At 44.4% G+C, this 24,533-nt stretch overlaps 1 protein-coding gene and 1 pseudogene across 2 annotated transcripts in view; one reads left to right on the top strand and one right to left on the bottom strand.

Annotated features, from left to right (window-relative positions):
• Positions 1-24,533, top strand: part of LOC309550263 (uncharacterized protein) — a gene marked incomplete at both ends in the record, with an annotated part of 667,886 nt that overhangs the window by 86,861 nt on the left and 556,492 nt on the right.
• LOC309550691 (NACHT, LRR and PYD domains-containing protein 3-like) overlaps positions 1-24,533 on the bottom strand; it is a 67,222-nt pseudogene that overhangs the window by 5,811 nt on the left and 36,878 nt on the right. Inside the window, exons 4-7 of the transcript XR_014226169.1 lie at positions 22,841-22,879; positions 20,858-22,591; positions 11,122-11,268; positions 5,352-5,522 (exon numbers count right to left, since the gene is read on the bottom strand). The product of XR_014226169.1 is annotated as an NACHT, LRR and PYD domains-containing protein 3-like (transcript). The remainder of the gene's footprint in view (positions 1-5,351; positions 5,523-11,121; positions 11,269-20,857; positions 22,592-22,840; positions 22,880-24,533) is intronic.

Below are 24,533 nucleotides of genomic sequence, written 5' to 3' on the forward strand. Positions count from 1 at the left end.
CTGCGAGATTGGCTTTTTACGCTCAAACATTTCCTTGACAGACACCTCACTGTGGGCAGGTGACGAGCAGGAACTGCTGAAGGTGAGAGGCGGAGGGGCGGGTTGTTGATAGGGGGCATGAAGGACAGCAGTGGTTGACGTGGCTGAAGATGCTGGACCAGGAGGAGGATGGTGGCTTTCAGTTTGTGTGCTGCTTTTACTCATGTGTTGATCCCATAGGCGTTTGTGATGTGAGATCATGTGCCTTCGCAAAGCAGTTGTACCTAGGTGGGTGTTGGACTTCCCACGACTCAGTTTCTTTTGGCACAGGTTACAAATGGCATCGCTGATATCAGAGGCAGACACACAAAAAAAATGCCACACTGCTGAGCTTTGCAAGGACGGCATTCTGGTGGTGGCAACAGCTTGCGTTGATTGGCGTGCTGTCTGGCTGACCCCGGGTGCCGAATCTACATGCTGTCTGACTGCGCCACTAGCTCCTTGCGATGACCTCCTCCCCCTGCTTCCAACTCGTCTCCTCCTCCTCTCTGTCTCCCCATCTGAACTTTCCCCCTCTTCTTCTGCTCTTCGAGCAGGCACCCAGGTGACATCCACAGACACATCGTCATCATCAGCCGCTTCACTTGACAACTCAGCAAAGGCAGCAGCAGCAGGTACAACATCATCATCATCACAATGTACGTCCATGTGTATAATGCTGCCTGACTGAGACATATCCCCGTTATCTACATCCTCTGGCACTAATAGTTGCGCATCACTTATTTCTTCAAACTGATGTGAAAATAACTCCTCTGACGGATCAAGTGAAGCGGCTGTGGTGCTAGTGTTGGTGGTGGTGCCGGCGGGCTGGCGAGTGGTAAATTGAGAGGTGCCCGAAGCTGAGCTGGAGGAGGATGGTGCATTAGGGTTCCGAGCGGAAGCTGTAGACGATTGGGTGTCCTGTGTAAGCCAGTCAACTATGGCCTCAGAATTTTTTGAGTTCAGGGTCTGTGGTGGCCTCTGAACACTGGGCATTATTCTAGGGCCTAAGGAAATCACAGTACCACGACCACGACGGCCCTTGCGGGGTGGCCTGCCTCTGCCTGTCATTTTTTTTTTTAATGTGTTGTTACTGTTGTACTATGAGTGCAAGCTGCTGTGCCACCTTATATATCAGTGGTGGGTGGGCAGTGGCACAGTACACTCTCTGTGGACCTGACAGCAGTCACTGGCACCCAGGCAACTGCAATAATAAAAAATTTTTTTTTTTTCAATTTATTGCAACAAGATGCTGTGCCAACGTATATATATCAGTGGTGGGCAGTGCACTGCAGTGGGTACAGTGCACTCTGTGGACCTGACACAGCACTCACTGCAATTATGACAGAGGAAAAAAAATATTTTTTAAAATGCAAGGTACTGTGCCTGTGCCACCCGAAATGAGTGTGGTGTGCACACAGTACAGTCTGTGGTAGGTCTGTGGCCTCTCACACACAGCGGGCAGGCAACTGCAGTGTACAATAGATATATATAGATATATATATAAGGAAAAAACTCTATTACCTTACCAGCCCTTAAAAGGGCTTTTGGGGACACTATATATATATATATATATATATATGTATATATATATAAATAAAAAAATCCTCAATTACCAGCCCTTAAAAGGGCTTTTGGGGACACTAGATAGATATAGATATATATATATATGAAAGAACAACTCAATTACCAGCCCTTAAAAGGGCTTTTGGGGACGCTAGGTATATATATATATATATATATAAAAAAAAAAAAAACACAAATACCAGCCCTTAGAAGGGCTTTTTGGGGTGCTGATATTACAGCAGTAGTGGACCAAGAACACTGCAAGACCAGGAACACTGACTAACTGTCCCTAGCTTAACAGCAGCAGCAGCAGCTCTCCCTACTCTCACTACACACACTGCTTCAGAATGATCTAAGATGGATGCTGCCCTTGCTTATTTATAGGAGGTGGGAGGGTGTGGGAGGGAGGTATGCTGATTGGCTGGAAATGTGTCTGCTGACTGTAAAGTTCAGGGTCAAAGTTTGCCTCAATGATGTCTTATGGGGGGCGGACCGAACATCGCATATGTTCGCCGGCAGCGGCGAACGCGAACATGCTAAGTTCGCCGGGAACTGTTCGCCGGCGAACAGTTCTATACATCTCTACTCATGAAAACTAGGGATGAGCTTTGAGTTTGAGTCGAAGGTAAGTTCAGCTCGAACATCACTAATTCGATCGTTCGTTGAATGACGAACAAATGTGCTTCTTCGCGGGAAATGCGAGTTTCCCATCATGCACTGCACGCGCGCAGTGCGTGCAGCGTGTTATGTGATTGGCCAAAGCATGCACCCTGACCTCATGCTTTGGCCAATCAAATGATCTTTGCCATGATTGGACTAAAGGCAGGCTGCCTTTAGCCAATCATGGCTCAGGGGCCAAGTATATGCCCCACAATACATAAATGCTGCTCGCGCAGCCGAAGCATGTGGTGTCATTGTGCGGGCGATGAGACAGGGACAGGCACGCAATTCAGGCAGGGAGAGAATAGTTTTTTTTTTGGAGTCAGACAGTGCAGAGAGACATTCCTAGCAGTGTAGGGAGGGCGAGGTTCCTGTGTGAGGTAGGGATAGATTGATTTCTTTACATCAGATACCAGTTACAGTATTGTTCATTGGTCAGTTTCTGCAACATTCTAAAAGATTCATAGACCTGTAGGTATAGAGATCATTGCAGATATCAGCCACAGTAACCATTGCTCAGTTGTGGATCTTTCTATTGGGGTCTCAGACCTGTAGGAATACAGATCACTGCTGATATCAGCCACAGTAACCTTTGCTCAGTTGTGGATCTTTCTAAAGGGATCACAGACCTGTAGGCATAGAGATCACTACTGATCAGACTAAGCTGATTGGCACTGGTGAGACTGCATTAATGGGCACTGATGCAGCTGCATTCATGGGCACTGGTGAGGCTGCATTGATGGGCACTGGTGAGGCTGCTTTGGATGGCACTGGTGAGGCTGCTTTGGATGGGCACTGGTGAGGCTGCTTTGGATGGGCACTGGTGAGGCTGCATTGATGGGCACTAATCTGTCTGCACTGATAAGGCTGAGCCGATGGGCACTTGTGAGGCTGCATTAACGGGTACTGGTGAGGCTGCATTGATGGGCACTGGTGAGGCTGCATTGATGGGCACTGATTGGGCTGCATTATTGGGCACTGATGGGCACTGGTGAGGCTGCACTGATGGGCACTGGTGAGGCTGCACTGATGGGCACTGGAGCGGCTGCACTGATGGGCACTGGTGAGGCTGCACTGATGGGCACTGGTGAGGCTGCATTGTTGCATTATTTTTGTTTAACTCCTTTGTTGCTATTAACATTAAATTATGTTACCACATTGCATCAAATTTGTCTTGCTTTTTAACATCAATATCCGTTATAAAATCAGGTGGGCCTGGACGGTGAGCTGATTTGGTGGTTCAATGGGCCCTTGACTGAACTTAATCAAGTGAGTGAGAACCCCTGCGCTATCACAACAGAGATGAGATGACAATACAGAGATAGCAGACAGCAAGGAAAATTTGCAGCTCCTAGTTCAGCCTTGCCAAAAACACTAAATAGCTCTAGAAACAATACAATAGTGAAGCTGCGCTCATCCAATACATATAACAGTAGGTCAATAGATGGTATATATATAATACACAGGTATAGTAGGACTACGGTGATATACACAAAATAACTAAAAAGTGACTTCAGTGCTGTAAACAGGGTCTCCGTATAAGGTGCTTAAGTGGTGCTTTTGCAAATATTATGACGTGACTGCAGTGCCAATCCTATAATAATAATTTGGTGACACTAATGGATGAAGTAAAACTAGAGTGATATAACCAATCTTGTGAAAGTGCCCATTTGGGTGATGACAACACCTATGGTGAGTGGTGGATGTTCCAGAAGTAATATTTCCGGGTGTACTACACCGTTACCTTACTGCTGTAAGATTACAGCATGAAAAGAGGAACTCCTATCGATCCCATAATCATCCAGGGGGGCTGGAGGGTGCCTAGGTATCCTTCCTGCTGCAGGTATGGGGCTGGTAATAGGGGCCCCTGGCTCTCCTAGAGCCATCCAAGGGGGGTGGGTGGGGGTTCGTCATGGTTTCCTAAAAAGCTCCCAGTAAGGATGCAGAAAGCAGAGGCTCTTCTGGTGTAGTATTTATGTATGAGGTTTATTTAAAAAATATAGCAACTTATGGCTGGAATACACGGGCCGAATATCGCCCGACCGTTTGACCGCCGACCATCGAAACAGTGCATGCGTGATGATGTTCTACAGATTTTAAATGCATGACCTTAACACCAATGTATAGAATATCATTTGTCGCAAACGAGACAACAGAATTTTTCATTTTTTTCAAACGGGATTTTTCGTTCAAAATATCGATATCGGTCACTGATGGCTGGGCATTAACGAGTAGAATATCGGCTGATCCTTCGCTGAACGGAAATTATCGGCCGATTTTCTTATTGTGTATTCCGATCATTACAGTTAAAAACGAAACAGCCAGCCACTGGACACCCTGTGTCTCGAGCCATCCGTGTTCCTGCACTTCGGGTATAGCCTGAACGTCTCAGAGACGTGTAGTAAACCCAGAAATATAACTTCTGGATCATCCACCACTCACCATAGGTGATGTCATCACCCAAGTGGGCACCTTTCACAAGATTGCACCTGGATCACTTTCTTTTATGAACTCTACTGTTGCTTTATTTGCACCTGGATTATTTACTATAGTTATGAACTTTTTCACCAGCCCTATTATGTTTTAATCTAATATATACACATCTTTTTTATATATACTATTGTATTTATATATCACTGCCACTTTTTACTTGGATTCACTCTTGCTGTCACCCAGTCAGTTCTGGATGACCATCACTGGTATCACACTACAGTGTTTGTACCAAGCACCTTATTCTGATTTTATTTACAGCACATGTATCATCATCTATTGCTCTATGATAAATTGGTTATATCACTCTAGTTTTACTTCATCCATTAGTGTCACCTAATTATTATTGTAGGATTGTCACTGCAGTCACGTCATAATATTTGCAAAAGCACCACTTCAGTACCTTATACGGAGACCCTGTTTACAGCACTGAAGTCACTTTTTAGTTATTTCGTGTATATCACCGTAGTCCTACTATACCTGTGTATTATATATACCATCTATTGACCTACTGTTATATGTATTGGATGAGCGCAGCTTCACTATTGTATTGTTCCTTGGGTGAACTTTCCCCCCAGGCCTAAGGCTGTGAGCCCACCCCTGAGTGTAATTCTCACCGCAGCTCCTGCAGAGTACAGTCAGGATGTCGGAGTCCATCACACAGAAGTTTTATTCCAGAGTCTTGCAGATCATTATGTGATAAATCCAGTGTGGTGAGAGATCGGTTCGTGATAAGAATGGAACGGAAATTATCACAGCAAGAGGAAGTCAAACCACATCTATACAACCTGCAAAGACAAATACAGACACAGGAGAGTATACTAGGGAAATCACCCAAAACTCTTAGGGTTTTGTCGTCACAAATCTAATAGAAAAGAAAAACTGAAGAAAGTAATGATATCCCTTTATCAAGGTGAGAGAAGTCAGTAAATTCTACTTATAATAGGGCCTGACTTAGGGGGAACGCAAGGCAAAACTTGGTTAGGAAATGATCCCTAAGTCTTTTGTGAAGTCTGACATCTACAGATAGAAATAATAGCACAGACAGACATGAAGCTGAAAAGTACATATATTACAATCAATCAAAGCAGACTTATTCCTGGTCAGGGCCAGGATCTGAACCCAAAACCTCTGCTGCGCCTGGCAGTAGATCTTCTTGCTCATCCACCTGAAATACTGGACAGCCCCCTCTCTGATTCTTTGGACAAACATAGTTTCTATATTGTTTAAACTCCTTTCTCCTACCTTCAACTTTCGAATTAAGCCGTGCCTTTACACTTCCTGTTTTCCAGATTATTGTGCTCACTCGAGCCACTATATCACTGTTTTCACTTCTACTGCCATCCCTTTCTTCACTACCAATCAATGCTGACCTTGACTTGTTCTTTGACTATGCTTCCACTTCATCCCAACCTGCAACGCCTTGTTACTGACCTTGGTCTTGTTTACCGTCTAGGCTTTTGCTTGATCCCTACCTACTATATCTCTACTGGACCCTGGCTTAATCACCTCCTAGTGGGGCGACCCTAAAGGAATGCAACCTGGTACTTACAGTACATGCAACAAAAGCCATCTCCACCATCAGGAGCTCTGCTGAATACAGGTGATTGCTTAGATCCCACACCTCAGGTGAGCCTGTGTCATCTGCCAGGGTCACCTGCTTCTGTACTTAACCTGCTGGTCTGTGGGTGCCTCTATAGCTTTACCTCCTGGTCTCCAAGTCTGACCCCTGACCATGACAATCATGATGCACCACCTTCAGAGTGCACATACTTGCAAAAATTTGTCTGAGCCAGAGTCTGTCTCTGTACGCCAAAAGAGAGTTGGCTTTCAATAGTTCCACTTTCATAAAATATGAACTGTCTGTATTTCATTTTGAATTTGGTGCATTTATTGGGCCATGTAACAATGGACATGGACAATGTGAAAGGGTCATTTAAAAACTACTTAATTTGGTGCACAAGTCGCTGTAAGAACTAAAAGTGTAGAACAAAAAACTCTGGTCCGACCGCATCTGGAGTATTCTGTCCTGTTCTGGTCACCAGTCCTCAGGAGGGATGTGTTGGAGCTGGAGAGAGTCCAGAGAAGGGCAACTAAACTAATTAGGGGATTGGAGGACCTTGATTATGAGGAGCGTCTGCAATCGCTTGATTTATTCTCCCTGGAGAAGAGACGCCTGAGGGGGGACATGATAGCAATTTTTAAATATCTCAATGGGGATCTAGGCTTAGAAAAAAAGCTGTTCAGTCGCAGGGATTGCATGAGGACTCGGGGCATACAATGCGATTAGAGGAGAAGCGTTTTAACCTCAGGCAACGTGGGGGGTTCTTTACTGTTAGGGCTACAAGATTGTGGAATTCTCTACCACAAGAGGTGGTTTCTGTGGGAAGTATGGTGGCTTTGAAAAGACTATTAGACGTACATCTCAAGGATCAGAACATTCAGGGGTATGAGAGATGATTACAGCCACACACACCTACACAGGTTGAACTGGATGGACTATTGTCTTTATTCAACCTCACCTACTATGAAACTATGTAACTATGTAACTATGTAATAAGAGGGATTAATGCCAGAAAAGTGGGGCAGCAGCCCTCCAGTGCATGTAAATGTAAGCATAGTACAGACATATGTGTGACTTCTGTATTCAGTTCTTCAGAGGAAGAACAAGAAACGGTGAGAATTATGAAGAAGAACTCACCTGTTCTCTATTCTGACAAACAATGATCTGATATTCTACACAAGGGCTGCCAAGGAGAAAAGCTCCCACTTTACTTTCAAAGATTTTTATTAAGTTTTAACAAAACAAAAGCCATCAACAGATAACAGCATTTAGCCATATAAATTGGTAGGTAACATACAGAAAGCTTCACCATACAAGTTAAAACATGTGGAGTGAAAAATGTCATCCATATAAACAACAATACAGGTAAAGAGGCTCCTATGGAGGAAGAGCAAAGCGAGTAAAAGTAGAATATAATGCAATCGGGGGAGACCCTCCTGACCCCCAGGCAACCCCAATGGGATCACAATCTGTCGCCCAGAAAGCCAGGAAAGACCCCACCCAAATAAGGGATCAGCAGCAGACTGAAGGAGCTCAGAAAGCAAAATTGTTCGGATGAGAATCATGACAATTTAGGTAATTCGATAAGGTCACTGGTGGGGAGCACAAATCACGAGAGAGGTAAAGTCTGTGCACCGATTAGAAGCATAAGTAGTATTTTTAGAAAAAGGTCCCTGTAGAAGGGAGACCGTAGGAGAGCAGGATCAACTGGAATTCTGGTATGATTACCCAAACAAAAATAGATACCTACCAATGGGGGTAAAGAATGGACAGAGAGACGAACGGGACAGCAGAAGAGAAGGAAAGGGGAAGGGGGGAAGAGTAAAAGTGGGATACATATATGCCCCGGAGGTCCCAAGAGCCACTAACAGGGTGAGATAGAACCCTAAAGCTCACACTTTAGGATCTCTATTGTCTCCCCACTCTTTCATCTCTGATAATCTGCAGATAGTGGAAGGGACAGAATGTCAGCAAGGAGATGACATCTAAAGTCTCGGGGAAAAGTCTCCAATCAGACAATATATGACCTACAACTCATATCATGTAGTGTATGTTATAGAATACAGGGCATGTTCTCTCCAATACGTGGGATAGACCACCTGACCTTTACACCTCCAGGTTGGTAAACTCTTTTGTGATGTAGCCAATATGAGATCCAAACAATTGTCTAATGTTTCCAGACCCTTCAGAGGTGTCCATGGAGGGACAGGACCCCCTTTTGTTTTTGTAGAATAGAAAGGGTGATTTCATCTGATAGAGGCGGTGATTAACACTGAAATTTATTAGGGCCGGATGTGTGGTGGATCTCAGCCTCAACCATCACTGGGATCTCCACCTCACATGACTTGTAAGTTGGTATTTGATTTTTGATTATTATTGATGGTAATAATTTGTATAATCCTATATTTGTGTGTTCCTGTATTATATTTATCTCATTTCATTGTGTACTCAATTTCCATTTCATTACATGAACATAGATCTACTTATTATGTTTTATGTTTAATTCATGTTATTGTAACCCTGTTCGTGGCTGTGTGAGGTTGGGGGGCATCTATTGGGGCATTGAACCTAACAGACAGCTATGGCTAAGGCCTGAATGGCGGAAACACTCAGTTTCTCTTTTGGGCTTATTTTAGCCTCAAGTAAGAATAAATTGACATTTTTATTTTGGAACCTCACCATGATTAGGACTTCTTATTATAAATATTTCATTGTGGATAACAATCAAGATACAATAGGATGGACTGCACAGCTCTACATAGTATATTATGTGGTTGTGGAGGGACTCTAGAGGGGGTTATATGAACTTTATACCTGATCATTTCTATTAGTGATGGGGGATGGGCAGATTTCCAGGATTTATACCTACTATCCTACAGAAGTTAGACATCGACAGATGAGATTTCTGAAATATGAATAGTTTTGGTTATGGGGCGGCCTTATGTACAGAAGTGTGGATTGTCTTATGTCTTTGCCTCCAGAGGAATGTATTGTTATTTTCTGTCTTCAGAGTATTATGGTCAGGATGCAACTTTACATTTATTAATTTTTAAATTTGAAGTAGCCAAGCTGTAATTTCCACTCACAACTGATTGTCTCAGAGGAATGGGGGGGGGGGGCAGATTGCTGAAACCCACCTGCGGGGCTTCTGTTGTGGAAATTTTGATTAGCTTAAATAGTCATAATGTCTCCCAGTGTCAAGTTTTACCGATAATCGCTATTCACAGTGATTATCGCTTTAACTGTCATTGCAGGGAAGACTTGCTGGTGAAAATCTTCCATTGGATGAGATGGCACAATACTAGTAGCAGAGAGAGTCCATCGCACAGATCTATGTCTGCAGGTCAGGGCCCTGCGCTGCTGAGATGGGTCTGTGATGTGGAAAACTCTTATTTTACCAAGATTAATAGACGTTTCCTTATGGTCGCATTCGATCGGTGTGACTGGGGGGGGGCTGCTGCTATTATCTTATGCAGATAAAACCTCATCAACTGGAACAAATAGAATGGTCACTATCAAAATTGGTTTATATATATGAATCATGTTTGATGGAAACCCACCAACAGGTAATGGAGTGCATGTTTATGGATTGACATGAATGAACAATGAAAAGCCATGGGCTTTCTGGCAGTTTAGTCTTTTGTTCACTCTTGTCCATCTATGGGCGTGTACTCCACAGCTTCTATTGTGCTTTTTGAATGTATACGTATCTGTGATTGGTGGCCATGAAGCCACTCCCTGTAACTCACTTACTTGCTGTAAATAAACAAGCCCTGCACAGAACAGATCAGAACACAGAAGGAGGCACACACACACTCACACTCTCTCACACACACACACACACACACACATAGACACACACACACACAAGCTCACATAACAGCTCACATAACAGCAGCTAACACATCATTCATCCATGAAGAGACACATAAACTCTCACACACAAACACTAGCTCTTATACACAAATGCACACACATACATATCCAATGGAGAGAGACCTGGCAGATGGCATCGAAATGACCCAGCGCGTTTGTTCCTTTCTTTATCGCCGAGTGCTTGGTAAATCGTTATGTAAAAGAGCGGGCCATTTGTACTTTTCAGTACAAGCCTATTTATTTTCCACGACAGCTTCCCTAAATATTTTTGTGAATTGTAAAGATGGATTGATCCACAGTGTCTGCAGCTACAGAGGTCAGTGAGGACATGTTTTGAAGCATATTTACTGCTTGTGAAGAATATGGATATCCATTCCATATGTACATAGTCTGGTCACCAGTGCTTTAAGTGAGCCGGTATGCACTGGTACTCAGTACCGCCACTTCCAAATATGGCTCTTGAGCATACCGTCACCTCTCCGTGCGCCTTAGCGTACCAGTATGCTCATTTTGGACATCTGTGCCCTCAATTGCCCCCCCCCAAGAATATTTCCCACTCCAGAGCCAGACCAGTCACCACCAGTGAGTCCCCCTGCTCCGGAGTACCAGCCCAGGCCAGGGGGGGTGCTCTGTGGGGACCCTGATGTGGGGTGGGGGGGGGGGGGAATTTATAGGCTATAATAGAGTTACCGGCACCTCTTTTGGGCCACTTAAAGCACTGCTGGTCACAGATCTACTTTAAGGGGAACTCTGAATCCCATGGATGAGATTACAAAGAGAAAGATTTCCAAAGAGAGAGGAAAAGACATGAGAAGAGGACGGGTGATAGAAGATTCTACATCAGTGAAGATGGAGGACACCCAGAGATATAAGGAAACACTGAGAGACGGGAACAATAACAAGACGTCACATGTCCTGATCACTGCAGGATCACAGATTTCTCTTACTGTAATTCCTGGATTTTACTCTCCGGGTTAATCAGCCAGGAAAGATTATCAGGCTTTATTTTATCTTCTGAAGAGGAGGACGCTTCTTCATCCTCTGCTTTATCCTCTCCCGAACAATCCTTACTGGAAATAGTACAAAACTGAAATCTAAAATGTAATAATAATATAATAATTACCACCAACAGTGTATGACCTATGAGAAACAAGAATAAAAATGTAACACCCAACATTTCCCTTCCACATGGCTTGCCTTCCCTTCAGCTCTACAGTCTCATGCTGGACCTGATGAGGACTATTTATTAGTAGCTATGAGCAGCCTTTGAAGTCACACTCCAGACAAAGCTTTATATATTATTGTGACAGGTCAAGACTCTGTCAGGGTGAAAGTGGTCATTTAAAGGATGCAGAGTGTGCACATTGGCTCTGTGCAGGACTACAGAGCGTAGATGTGCAGCAGTGGAGAAGACTGCTTTTGCAGCTTTCTCCAGGTTTTGGTATACCTGGATGGGGCTCTGTAGTTTGGAGATTTCATAGTGTCTTGGGAGGGACGGAATCTCCCAGTCTGTGTTCATGTTTTGTAGATGACCAGCAGGATGTGGGCTCAGGTGCACACAGCCCTTATAATGAGGGTCTAGGAAGACCTCAGGGCTCCCAATTAGAGACGGCTCCACCCAAGGGAGACAGGTGGTCTCCAGTAGTCGGAGAGGCTGCATGTGGTAGCCAAAGCCTGAGTGTCTGTAGGAGACAGTAAAGGACCTGGGGTCAGAAGAGCAGTGTACGTCAGTGTGGAGCCGTGTGCATTAGTGTGAAATTTTCGTCCACACTAAAGGAATCTGTGGTCTGTGTGACCAGCACCAAGAGCAGAGGTAGTGCTACAGCGAGAGAGCCAGGTGGGCTAGCATTTTCAGTTTGATATATATTTACTGAAGAAGAACCCCTGCGTGGGAAACTATGTTATGGACTTTCCTTATTGTTTTAATAAAAATGGGCTGCCATGCCCTTAAACCACACTCCTGACTACAGTGAATCACTGAAAAACGCATCTGCCACTGAGCTAATGGTCCCCCATGTTACAATATAAATATATATATATAAGTATCTCACAAAAGTAATTACCCCCCCCCCCTCACATTTTTGTAAATATTTTATTCTATCTTTTCATGTGACAACACTGAAGAAATGACACTTTGCTACAATGTAAAGTAGTGAGTGTACAGCTTGTATAACAGTGTAAATTTACTGTCCCCTCAAAATAACTCAACACACAGCCATTAATGTCTAAACCGCTGGTAACAAAAGTCAGTACACCCCTAAGTGAAAATGTCCAAATTGGGCCCAAAGTGTCAATATGTTGTGTGGCCAACATTATTTTCCAGCACTGCCTTAACCCTTTTTGGGCATGGAGTTCACCAGAGCTTCACAGGTTGTCACCGGAGTCCTCTTCCCCTCCTCCATGATGACATCACAGAGCTGGTGGATGTTAGAGACCTTGCGCTCCTCCGTCTGTTTGAAGATCCCCACAGACGCTCAATAGGGTTTAGGTCTGGTGACATGCTTGGCCAGTCCATCACTTTTACCCTCAGCTTTTTTAGCAAGGCAGTGGTCATCCTGGTGGTGTGTTTGGGGTGGTTATCATGTTGGAATACTGCCCTGCGGCCCAGTCTCTGAAGGGAGGGGATCATGCTCTGCTTCAGTATGTCACAGTACATGTTGGCATTCATGGTTCCCTCAATGAACTGTAGCTCCCCAGTGCCGGCAGCACTCATGCAGCCCCAGACCATGACACTCCCACCACCATGCCTGACTGTAGGCAAGACACACTTGTCTTTGTACTCCAAACTGTTTGCGGGCTTTCTTGTGTATCATCTTAGAAGAGGCTTCCTTCTGGGATGACAGCCATGCAGACCAATTTGATGCAGAGTGTTTAGCGTATGGTCTGAGCACTAACAGGCTGACCCCCCCCACCCCTTCAACCTCTGCAGCAAAGCTGGCAGCACTCATACGTCTATTTCCCAAAGACAACCTCTGGATATGACGCTGAGCACGTGCACACAAATTCTTTGGCCAACCATGGTGAGGTCTGTTCTGAGTGGAACCTGTCCTGGTAAACCGCTGTATGGTCTTGGCCACCGTGCTGCAGCTCAGTTTCAGGGTCATGGCAATCTTTTATATGCCATTTTATGTAGAGAAACAATTCTTTTTTCAGATCCTCAGAGAGTTCTTTGCCATGAGGTGCCATGTTGAACTTCCAGTGACCAGTATGAGAGAGTGAGAGCGATAACACCAAATGTAACACACCTGCTCCCCATTCACACCTGAGACCTTGTAACACTAACAAGTCACATGACACCAGGGAGGTAAAATGGCTAATTGGGTCCAATTTGGACATTGTCACTTAGGGGTGTACTCACTTTTGTTGCCAGTGGTTTAGACATTAATGGCTGTGTGTTGAGTTATTTTGAGGGAACAGTAAATTTACACTGTTATACAAGCTGTACACTCACTACTTTACATTGTAGCAAAGTCTCATTTCTTCAGTGTTGTCACATGAAAAGATAGAATAAAATATTTACAGAAATGTGAGGGGTGTACTCACTTTTGTGAGATACTGTATATATAGGGTCTCCAGCCTACCTACACAGAGGTATCCATTCATTGACAGTTTCTGAAAAACCATGAAACACCACTTTGGTTCCAAATATAAAATGTCCAGGTATTCCCATCTCCACCCACTTCTGTGGGCAATTGTCCCCTTCAATGTTGGGATGATGATGTCACACTCCTAGCATTATTTCCATCTCCCTGGCCTCTGAACACAAAGCTTTCCCTCCATTGGCTGGACACACCCATTCCTGCCGACCAATGAAGCCCTGGCAGATCATACAGGACTCGGCAGGAGGAGAGCAATATGTCAGGTGGCACCACTGCTGAACACTGGAGGAAGATATTTCCAGGGAGAGAAGATTGGATTTGTAGTGGAGGAAAGGGTTTTAATCCTCTAATCTCCCATTTCCCCCCACATTTCTAAACAAAGGAGTTGGAGTAACTCTGTGGATTGTAGGTTTCTCCAGAAGAAAAAAATCTCCTTTTATTACCACTACGGCTGGAACTATTATGGTGCGGCAGTAAGAAGATGCACACCAGGCCATGGACACAATGGATGTTAGAAGCGTATCTAGAAATGTGACAGCCAGTTCTACTTCTTATAGAACCCCCCTTCCTTGTAGAACCCCTTCCTTGTAAAACCCCTCCTCTTCCATGTATAACTCCTCCCCTTATCTTGTAGAACACCTCCCTCTTCCCTGTAGAGCCCCTTCCTTGTAGAAACCCTCCCCTTTCTTTGTAGAATCCTTCCCTCTACCTTGTAGAAACCCCTCCCCTTTCCTTGTGAAACCCCACCCCTTTTTTGAAGGACCCCTACCCCTTTCATGTAGAACCCCTCCCCCTTCCTTGAAAAACTCTCTCTGTTACTTATCATTGGAATAAAAAAGTAAAAAAACCTTAAAAATATAGTTAAAAAAAATTAAAATGAAAGACCCCCACCACACACACACACATGCACGCACGCACGCACATCCACCACAGGTCATGTACACTCCTTTTGTAAAAAACATTCTGGGTTTCACACACCCCAGAGGTAGAGAAATAATTTCCGGCCTCCTTTAGGGTAACTCTGGATTGATGAACTGTAAAGACTTTTAGTATATTGGTTATCGGGATGTTGGATGTCGTAGTTTTTCACCATTTCACAAGTAATCCCACTTTGGACAGATTTGTTATTTAACTCCTCACAGTCTCATCATTTATATTTAATGGAGAGTTTGAAGATTATATCGTGTTTGTGTGCACTAAAATCATTTTATAGAAAATGTGTGCTGTGAATATCTTGATTGTACAAAAAAATCACAAATAATACCCATAATGTTTGTAATATGTGTGAAAAGTCAGTTTTTATCTGTTGCCTTTAACCACTTTCTGCCTGTGCTATAGCCGAAAGACCGCTACAGTGTAGGCTTCCAGTGCGGAGAGGGTGCCAATAGATGTCCTTCCTTGATCGTGCTGCTCACACGCCCCCTGCGGCGCACGGGTGGCGCGCTCTGTGATCATCGAGTCCTTAGAACTCAGCTGATCACAAAAAGGGATAAAAGGCCAATCACATCAACCCTTTACCATGTGATCAGCTGTCAGCCAATGACAGCTGATCACAGAAGTAAACAGAAGCCGGGTATCAGCTTTTTTTCTCATGATCAGCGTGAGTGAATATAAGAAAGTTGGTAACCGGCTTCTGTTACAGTCTTAATTGGTGCCCTCCAGTGCTTCTATTCATTGCTAACCAGTGCCACCTACTGTAGCAGTGCCCACCAGTGCCACCTATAAGTGCTGCCAATCAATGCCCACCAGTGCCACCCATCAGTGCCCATTGGCGCTGCTAATCAATGCCCATTAGTGCAGCCTCATCAGTGTCACCTATCAGTGCTTCCTATATGTGCTGCCTACCAGTGCCTATCAGTGCCCATCTGTGCGGCCTATCAGTTCCCATCACTGCAGCCTCATCAGTGCCCATCACTGCAGCCTCATCAGTGCCCATCACTGCAGCCAATCAGTGCCCATCACTGCAGCCAATCAGTGCACATCAGCAAAGGAGAAAAATTGCCTGTTTGCAAAATTTTATAACAAACTCTGAAGAATGTTTCTTTTTTTTTCAAAATGTTTGGTCTTTTTTGATTTTCTTATCAAAAAAAAAAACAAAAAACCAGTGGTGATTAAATACCATCAAAAGAAAGCTCTATTGGTTTATTATTTGGCCCATGTATATGCCAGCTGGTCTGACAGAAGCCGGCTGTTTGGCTGGCTTCTGTCGTATATGCATGCTGGAAAACAAACATCCAACTGCCTCTTGATCAGCGCTCTCATCCCATGGCTAAGAGTGCTGATTAGAGTGTTCTGGCGGGGGAGGGGGATCCGTCCCCCTATCAGAACAAAACAGCTCAGCGGAGGAGAATGCTGTACTAACGTCGGATCGTTAGTACAACGGCTCTGACCGGAGCTGACATTTTTTTTTTTCGTTCAACCCAAAAAAAACTTCTAGTGTTTACCAGGCTTAACTCCGTCTATGAATAAATCAACTACAAGTCCCACCGCAGCAGATGGACATATAGTTCTCAATGGAACAGTAGTCTGTGATGTAGTATCCTAAAGTAATTGTAAAGTCTTGTTTTTTTCTAGTAAAATAATAAATATGTTATACTTACCTCCTCTTTGCAGTGGTTTTGCACAGGGCAGCCCGGATCCTCCTCTTCTCGGGTCCCTGGCTGGAGCTCCTGGCCCCTCCCTCCTGTTGAGTGCCCCCACAGCAAGCAGCTTGCTATGGGAGCACCCGAGCCGAGCTGCAGCTACGTGTGTCCATTCAGACAAGGAATTGGCGTTTGGCCCTGCCCCCTCTCTCTCCTAATTGGCTAACTGAGTTTGATTGACAGCAATGGGAGCAAATGGCACCGCTGCTGTGTCTCCGCTAATCAGGGGAGAAAGTCCTAGATGGCTAAATCACTCATGGACATTGCTGGATAGAGAGGGGGCTCAAGTAAGTATTAGGGGGCTGAGGGGGGCTGCTCCACACAGAAGGCTTTTTATCTTAATATATAGAATGCAATAAGATAAAAAACCTTCTGACTTTACACCCCCTTTAATGCAAAATCTCCCATAGGGTAAAAAAAAAAAAAAAAAGGCATTATTGGCTCCTAAATGCCTGACAGCCTCTTCTCTACTGGCCTCCAAAAAGTGATCCACTGCAGAACACTTTTCTGTGTTTGGTAGACACTCCTGCCCATCTGATAGAGCCCTGGATGAATGGGGCTGGGTGATCTCAGCTACTTCTTTAGCAACAATTGACAGCAGAGAGCTGTCATGTATAGTCATGTAAAGCTGCTTTAGAAATACCACTACTACTTATTATTTATTTATTCCATACACTGAGTGGAGGAATCTCCATACACTGAGTGGAGGAATCCCCATACACTGAGTGGAGGAATCTCCATACCCTGAGTGAAGGAATCTCCATACACTGAGTGGAGGAATCTCCATACACTGAGTGGAGGAATCCCCATACACTGAGTGGAGGAATCTCCATACACTGAGTGGAGGAATCTCCATACACTGAGTGGAGGAATCCCCATACACTGAGTGGAGGAATCTCCATACACTGAGTGGAGGAATCCCCATACACTGAGTGGAGGAATCTCCATACACTGAGTGGAGGAATCTCCATACACTGAGTGGAGGAATCCCCATACACTGAGTGGAGGAATCTCCATACACTGAGTGGAGGAATCTCCATACACTGAGTGGAGGAATCTCCATACACTGAGTGGAGGAATCTCCATACCCTGAGTGGAGGAATCTCCATACCCTGAGTGGAGGAATCTCCATACACTGAGTGGAAGAATCTCCATACACTGAGTGGAGGAATCCCCATACACTGAGTGGAGGAATCTCCATACACTAAGTGGAGGAATCTCCATACACTGAGTGGAGGAATCCCCATATACTGAGTGGAGGAATCCCCATACACTAAGTGGAGGAATCTCCATACACTGAGTGGAGGAATCTCCATACCCTGAGTGGAGGAATCCCCATATACTAAGTGGAGGAATCTCCATACACTGAGTGGAGGAATCCCCATATACTGAGTGGAGGAATCTCCATACACTAAGTGGAGGAATCTCCATACACTGAGTGGAGGAATCTCCATACACTGAGTGGAGGAATCTCCATACCCTGAGTGGAGGAATCTCCATACCCTGAGTGGAGGAATCTCCATACACTGAGTGGAAGAATCTCCATACACTGAGTGGAGGAATCCCCATACACTGATTGGAGGAATCTCCATACACTGAGTGGAGGAATTCCCATACACTAAGTGGAGGAATCTCCATACCCTGAGTGGAGGAATCCCCATACACTGAGTGGAGGAATCTCCATATACTGAGTGGAGGAATCTCCATACACTGAGTGGAGGAATCTCCATACACTGAGTGGAGGAATCTCCATACACTGAGTGGAGGAATCTCCATACACTGAGTGGAGGAATCTCCATACCCTGAGTGGAGGAATCTCCATACCCTGAGTGGAGGAATCTCCATACACTGAGTGGAAGAATCTCCATACACTGAGTGGAGGAATCCCCATACACTGATTGGAGGAATCTCCATACACTGAGTGGAGGAATTCCCATACACTAAGTGGAGGAATCTCCATACCCTGAGTGGAGGAATCTCCATACCCTGAGTGGAGGAATCCCCATACACTGAGTGGAGGAATCTCCATATACTGAGTGGAGGAATCTCCATACACTGAGTGGAGGAATCTCCATACACTAAGTGGAGGAATCTCCATACACTGAGTGGAGGAATCTCCATACACTGAGTGGAGGAATCTCCATACCCTGAGTGGAGGAATCTCCATACCCTGAGTGGAGGAATCTCCATACACTGAGTGGAAGAATCTCCATACACTGAGTGGAGGAATCCCCATACACTGATTGGAGGAATCTCCATACACTGAGTGGAGGAATTCCCATACACTAAGTGGAGGAATCTCCATACCCTGAGTGGAGGAATCTCCATACCCTGAGTGGAGGAATCTCCATACACTGAGTGGAGGAATCTCCATATACTGAGTGGAGGAATCTCCATACACTGAGTGGAGGAATCTCCATACACTGAGTGGAGGAATCTCCATACACTGAGTGGAGGAATCTCCATACACTGAGTGGAGGAATCTCCATACACTGAGTGGAGGAATCCCCATAGAATGAGTGGAGGAATCTCCATACACTGAGTGGAGAAATCTCCATACACTGAGTGGAGGAATCTCCATACACTGAGTGGAGGAATCCCCATACACTGAGTGGAGGAATCTCCATACACTGAGTGGAGGAATCTCCATACACTGAGTGGAGGAATCCCCATACACTGAGGGGAGGAATCCCCATACACTGAGTGGAGGAATCTCCATACACTGAGTGGAGGAATCCCCATACACTGAGTGGAGGAATCTCCATACACTAAGTGGAGGAATCTCCATACACTGAGTGGAGGAATCTCCATACACTAAGTGGAGGAATCTCCATACACTGAGTGGAGGAATCTCCATACACTGAGTGGAGGAATCTCCATACCCTGAGTGGAGGAATCTCCATACACTGAGTGGAGGAATCCCCATACACTGAGTGGAGGAATCTCCATACACTAAGTGGAGGAATCTCCATACACTGAGTGGAGGAATCCCCATACACTGAGTGGAGGAATCTCCATACACTAAGTGGAGGAATCTCCATACACTGAGTGGAGGAATCTCCATACACTGAGTGGAGGAATTCCCATACACTGAGCGGAGGAATCTCCATACACTGAGTGGAGGAATCCCCATACACTGAGTGGAGGAATCTCCATACACTGAGTGGAGGAATCTCCATACACTGAGTGGAGGAATCTCCATACCCTGAGTGGAGGAATCTCCATACACTGAGCACATCTCTTCTCACATTATTCCCTCTTCTGATCCAATCTTCTTAGGGATATTTTCTCTTAGGATGGAATGTTAGGGAATGTTACATTCACCCCGTGAAAGGCAACAGATAGCAACCGACATTTCATACACATTACAAACATTGCTGGTATTCTTGGTGATTTCTGTGCTAGCTCCAAAACATTTACACAGTTTTTTTTATAAATGATAGACCTCATAATGTGTTTTAAGTTTTATAAAATTTTGCACAAATATCATACAGCATAAAAATACGAAGACGCTCATTTTATTCCCCAGATCCTCTTTAAAGCGGAAGTTCCGGCCACAAAATCGACATAGTTGATTTTGGGCCATCCGCTTTCTTCTAGGTCACCTGAAAAAGAAATTACGATTTTTTTTTTTTTTTTTTTACTTACCTTGTAATTGCAGAAAAATATACTCACCTTTCTTCCACTTCCTCCCTCGGTGGCCGTGGGCAGCGCTGTCACTTCCACTTTGCAATGATTCCTGGGAGCTGAACGTCATCACTCCCAGGAATCAATGCACCTGCACCGGCCCCGACGTCAGTTCCGGTTCAGGCGCGTCATACCTTGCTAAACAGCTTCTGGGCATACCCAGAAGCTGTGCAGGGATGACGCTGCAGACCCGGAAGTGACGGCGGGGCCGGTGCAGTGCATCGTGGGACCAAAGAGGATGGAAGAGGACGCAGAAGAGGATCGTGCTGGCTTCAAGCTGCCCACACCTGAGATGGCAGCGCTGGAGAAGAAATTTTCAAGGTAAGTATTTCTTCTAAAAGGTAAGTGCAACCCGGGACAGATCAGAGGCTATCCATTGTGGAATGTACTAGCCCTGACTGTCCCGGGGGTATGTTCATTGAAATTTATTTTTGTGGCCGGAACTCCGCTTTAAGAAGATGTGAAGTTCTGAGGGTTTTTAGTAAATGAAGATGAAATTTTATCATGTGTAATAATTGATAAATGGTATAACTGAGTGGCAGTAAAAGAGGTAATATAATGTAAATGATGGGATTTATCCCAGACGTAGAAGGTGGTATGTGGGGAACCACCATTTAGGGCTGAGGAAATTAAGAGTTCCCAGGACTTCTAACAAGTGTGGTAGATGGAGAAGATGTCTGATAATCACCGTTCCACTGCATGCAGGTTCCTGACCATTCTCTGAGTTCAGTTAGGATATCTTTACACTCACTTACCTGACCTTCTGACACCTCTGTAGGAATGGCGATAGAATTTTCTGGCACTCTGGACCCATAGTGAGTGAATGAAAATATAAAGACTGAAAGCTTTTACTCTTCAAAGTCTTCAAGCAATAGCTGAACTGCTTGGAATAATTCCTGTCCATCCACATGTGACCAGTATTTGAGCCGAACAGCTCCAGACTTGAACAACCAGACACCACTCTCCTGATGAAGTCCTCATCCTGAGTCTCATACAGACAGAAGATGGTATGAGTATAGAAGGTCTTATTGAGGTCTTTCATGGCCCATTTTCTCATTGCAGGTCTGGCTCGGAGTGAGATGGTGATGCCTGTGCTTTCTGAGAATGTCTTTACCTGCTTTTTATTTAAGAGACCAAACAGGAATTGTACAGCTAAAGCTAAATGTGGGTATTCTGAACTGAAGCCAAAGAGTGATTCCCCTTTACAGATCTTCGGGAGGAAAGTACCATTTATAAATCCAAACCGATCATCCAGCCCATAATACAGAGCGGCAAGGAACTCCTGTACACTCAGGTGGATGAAGCTGTAGCAGGTCTGGGTGCGGACTTCCCAATGAAAGATGTTCTCATTCAGAAATACAGACTCCACCTCAGATAGAGAAAGTCCATGTCTTTCTAGATCTTTCTTCTCAAATAAGATTTGTTGGTTGAAAACTCCCTGATTGGCCAGAGCACACAGCTTCTTCAGACAGCTTTTTTCCTACGTACAGACAGTCCCTTTTTGCTGTGATGGGTTAGTGAAACCTCCAAGTAGAGAAGGTAAATTGAAGTCATCGTATTGCACTGAATTAAACCCAAATCTTTTTTTATTTCTTGTTTCATTATAGTGCACACAACCCAGCATGTGATGGGGATGGCACACATGGTGAACAGAACATCATTGTCTTTTATTATACTGAAAACCTTGTCTGCATCTTCTTTATTTCCAAAGAATTTATGGACATATTCTTCTTGAGCGTCTGTTGTAAATCCCTGAATTTCCACATTGCGAGGATCATCAATGAATGTGTTAAGTTTCTCCATGGCCAGTGACCTTGTGGTGATGATCAGAGAAGATTGTGAGAGCACCTGCTTTCTGAGCAAACTTCGGAGAATTATTTCTATGTGGGTTTCCATAGAAATGTCAGGACTAATCTCAGATTCCTTATCCAGAGTCCACTTCAGTTCATCAAACCCATCAACTAGAAAGAGAAGTCCTCTATGATTTCCAGGATCCTTCAGAATAGACACCAGGTCATCTGAATTCCGCAGTCTGCAGTCTCTGAGTAAAAGTCCCACAAGGCTTATGTTTCCAGGGATGGTATTGATTTCTCTACAGCTCAGATAAAACACAAAGTCAAACTTGTCTTGGTATAGATCCCCAGAGGCCCATTCCAGCATGATCTTCTTGGAGGTCATTGTTTTTCCAATCCCAGCAGGTCCTTGTAACACCACAATCTTAGGGATGAACCCATCTTCATCAGGGTCAAAGAGGGCCTGGATTGTGGTTGGGGAGTATTTATCAGAAGGTCTTTTCTCCGTGGTCTGTAGAAGTTCTCTGCCAGAACTCCTTATCTCTTGTTCTTTTACCTCTTTATTCTGGGCTCCAATTCTCATGAATAACTCTGTGAATATTTTCTGTAGATGAATAGCCTCCCCCATACAGGAATTATATTCTTTAATCCTCCAAAAGATCTCTTTCATAGACTCTCTGTATTCCTTTTTGCAGACTTTATGAGAGAAAGGAGAATATTTTATTCCTCATACACACATGAAATAGTATTTACAAGACAGAGCTGGAAATATTGTATTCTAAACATAAACTCTAAGAATGGAACCCTAAAAGAAAATATCCCATGAAACACAAGAGGATTGTGGAAGAAGAAATAACATTCATACGTTATCCAGAATCAAAGAAAACAAAATGTTCAGCCAAAGAACAGAGGAGATCTCATATCAAACATGAATTTCCTCCTAACCTGTTATTATGTTGTCGTGTGTCATCTTCTTCAATTTGGCTGGAAAGAAAAAAGTATATTTAGGTGTATTCAAAGGACACAAGGCTCAGAACATCAAGCAACACTCATGAAGGTCTTTCTGAACTATAGCCACATATGTGGAGGTTCTATGAGATAGAAAATTGGCTGCAATTGTATTTCAATGTCCGGCATGCATAGTGACTGTGAAGTCATCAGGGGATATTAATCACTTTAGGACTGCTCACGTTGCTGCTACTGCAGCAAGGTGGCAGCCCTGGGTCTAGCGACGTGGACCTACGTCCCTGGATTTCCTGCTGTCTCTGCCAGAGGCTCGCTCCCGGGGAGGAGAGGCGGTGATCACCGTCTCTCTTCCCCGATCGTCAGGGAAAGACTGAGGAAATCCGCCCGCTTGTGTAAACAAAGCAGGCGGATCTTCTCTGTGACAGGCAGGGACAGATCACAGGATTCAGCACAGCTGACCCTGCGATACAACCCCCCCACACACACACACACACACACACACACACACGTCAGTAAGCATGAGGCACACATTTAACCCCTTGATCACCAGCAGTGTTAACCCCTTCCCTGCCAGTGTCATTTTTACAGTAACAGTGCATATGTATAGCACTGATTACTGTAGTAATGTCACTGGTACCCCTAAAAGTGTCAAAAATGTCAGTTAGGGGTCCGATCTGTCTGCCGCAATGTCGCAGTCCTGCAAAAAAAATAATTGCAGAACACCGCTATTACTAGTAAAAAAAAAAAAAAAAACAATAAAAATGACAAATCTTTCCAGTAGTTAGTAACTTTTGCGCAAACCAATCAAAATACGCTTATTGCAATTTTTTTTACCAAAAATATGTAGCAGAAAACAAATTGGCCTAAAATGTTCAAAATTTTTGATTAATACATTTTTTTTGGGGGGGGGGGGGGTGTTATATATCAGAATGTGAAAAATATTGTTTTTTTTTTCAAAATTGTCGCTCTTTTTTTCAAAAATTAAAAATTGCACAGGTGATCAAATACCACCAAAAGAAAGCTCTATTTGTGGGGGAAGAAAGGATGTAAATTAAATTTGGGTACAGCGTCACACGACCGCACAATTGTCCATTAAAGTAACGCAGTGCCAGGTCTAACCTTTTTGTATCTTTTGATGACCTGAAGGCCCATCATGGTGTGTGTAACCGTTTCTTTTTTAAATACTTATTACTACACCATGCCGCCCGGGCACAGTTTGCTGGGTTGACCCTGGAGCTCGCGGAATCCCCTGTGGAAAAACTGTTGTCTATCCCAGAGGTAACTAAACTGGTCACTACGTTTTACTCAAGGCTACAGGCAGCTAGTGCTGATCCTTTTAAACTGGCCATGCGCAAGTGGGTCACACTGCTTCCTGAGCTGTCCGAAGAGGGGTAGGATGAGGCCTCTGAGGTGTGCTTCCACGACCTTATTAGTTCTGACCACAGATTCATAGAGTTTAAATTTATTCACCATCTGCATTACACACCTCACAAATTGGTCCGTATGGGTGTTGCCCCAGAAGCCACCTGCCTTAGATGTGGTTGTCCTGCAGCAGACCTCCACCACATGTTCTGGTCTTGCCCCCGTATTAAGTGCTACTGGACGTCTATTTTTGCGTTTTTTAATGATAAACTACACCTGCCGGTCCCACATATACGCCGGAGGTTGGCCT

This window comes from Pelophylax lessonae (assembly GCF_965119305.1).
Source record: "Pelophylax lessonae genome assembly, chromosome: 3".
Taxonomy (NCBI): domain Eukaryota; kingdom Metazoa; phylum Chordata; class Amphibia; order Anura; family Ranidae; genus Pelophylax; species Pelophylax lessonae.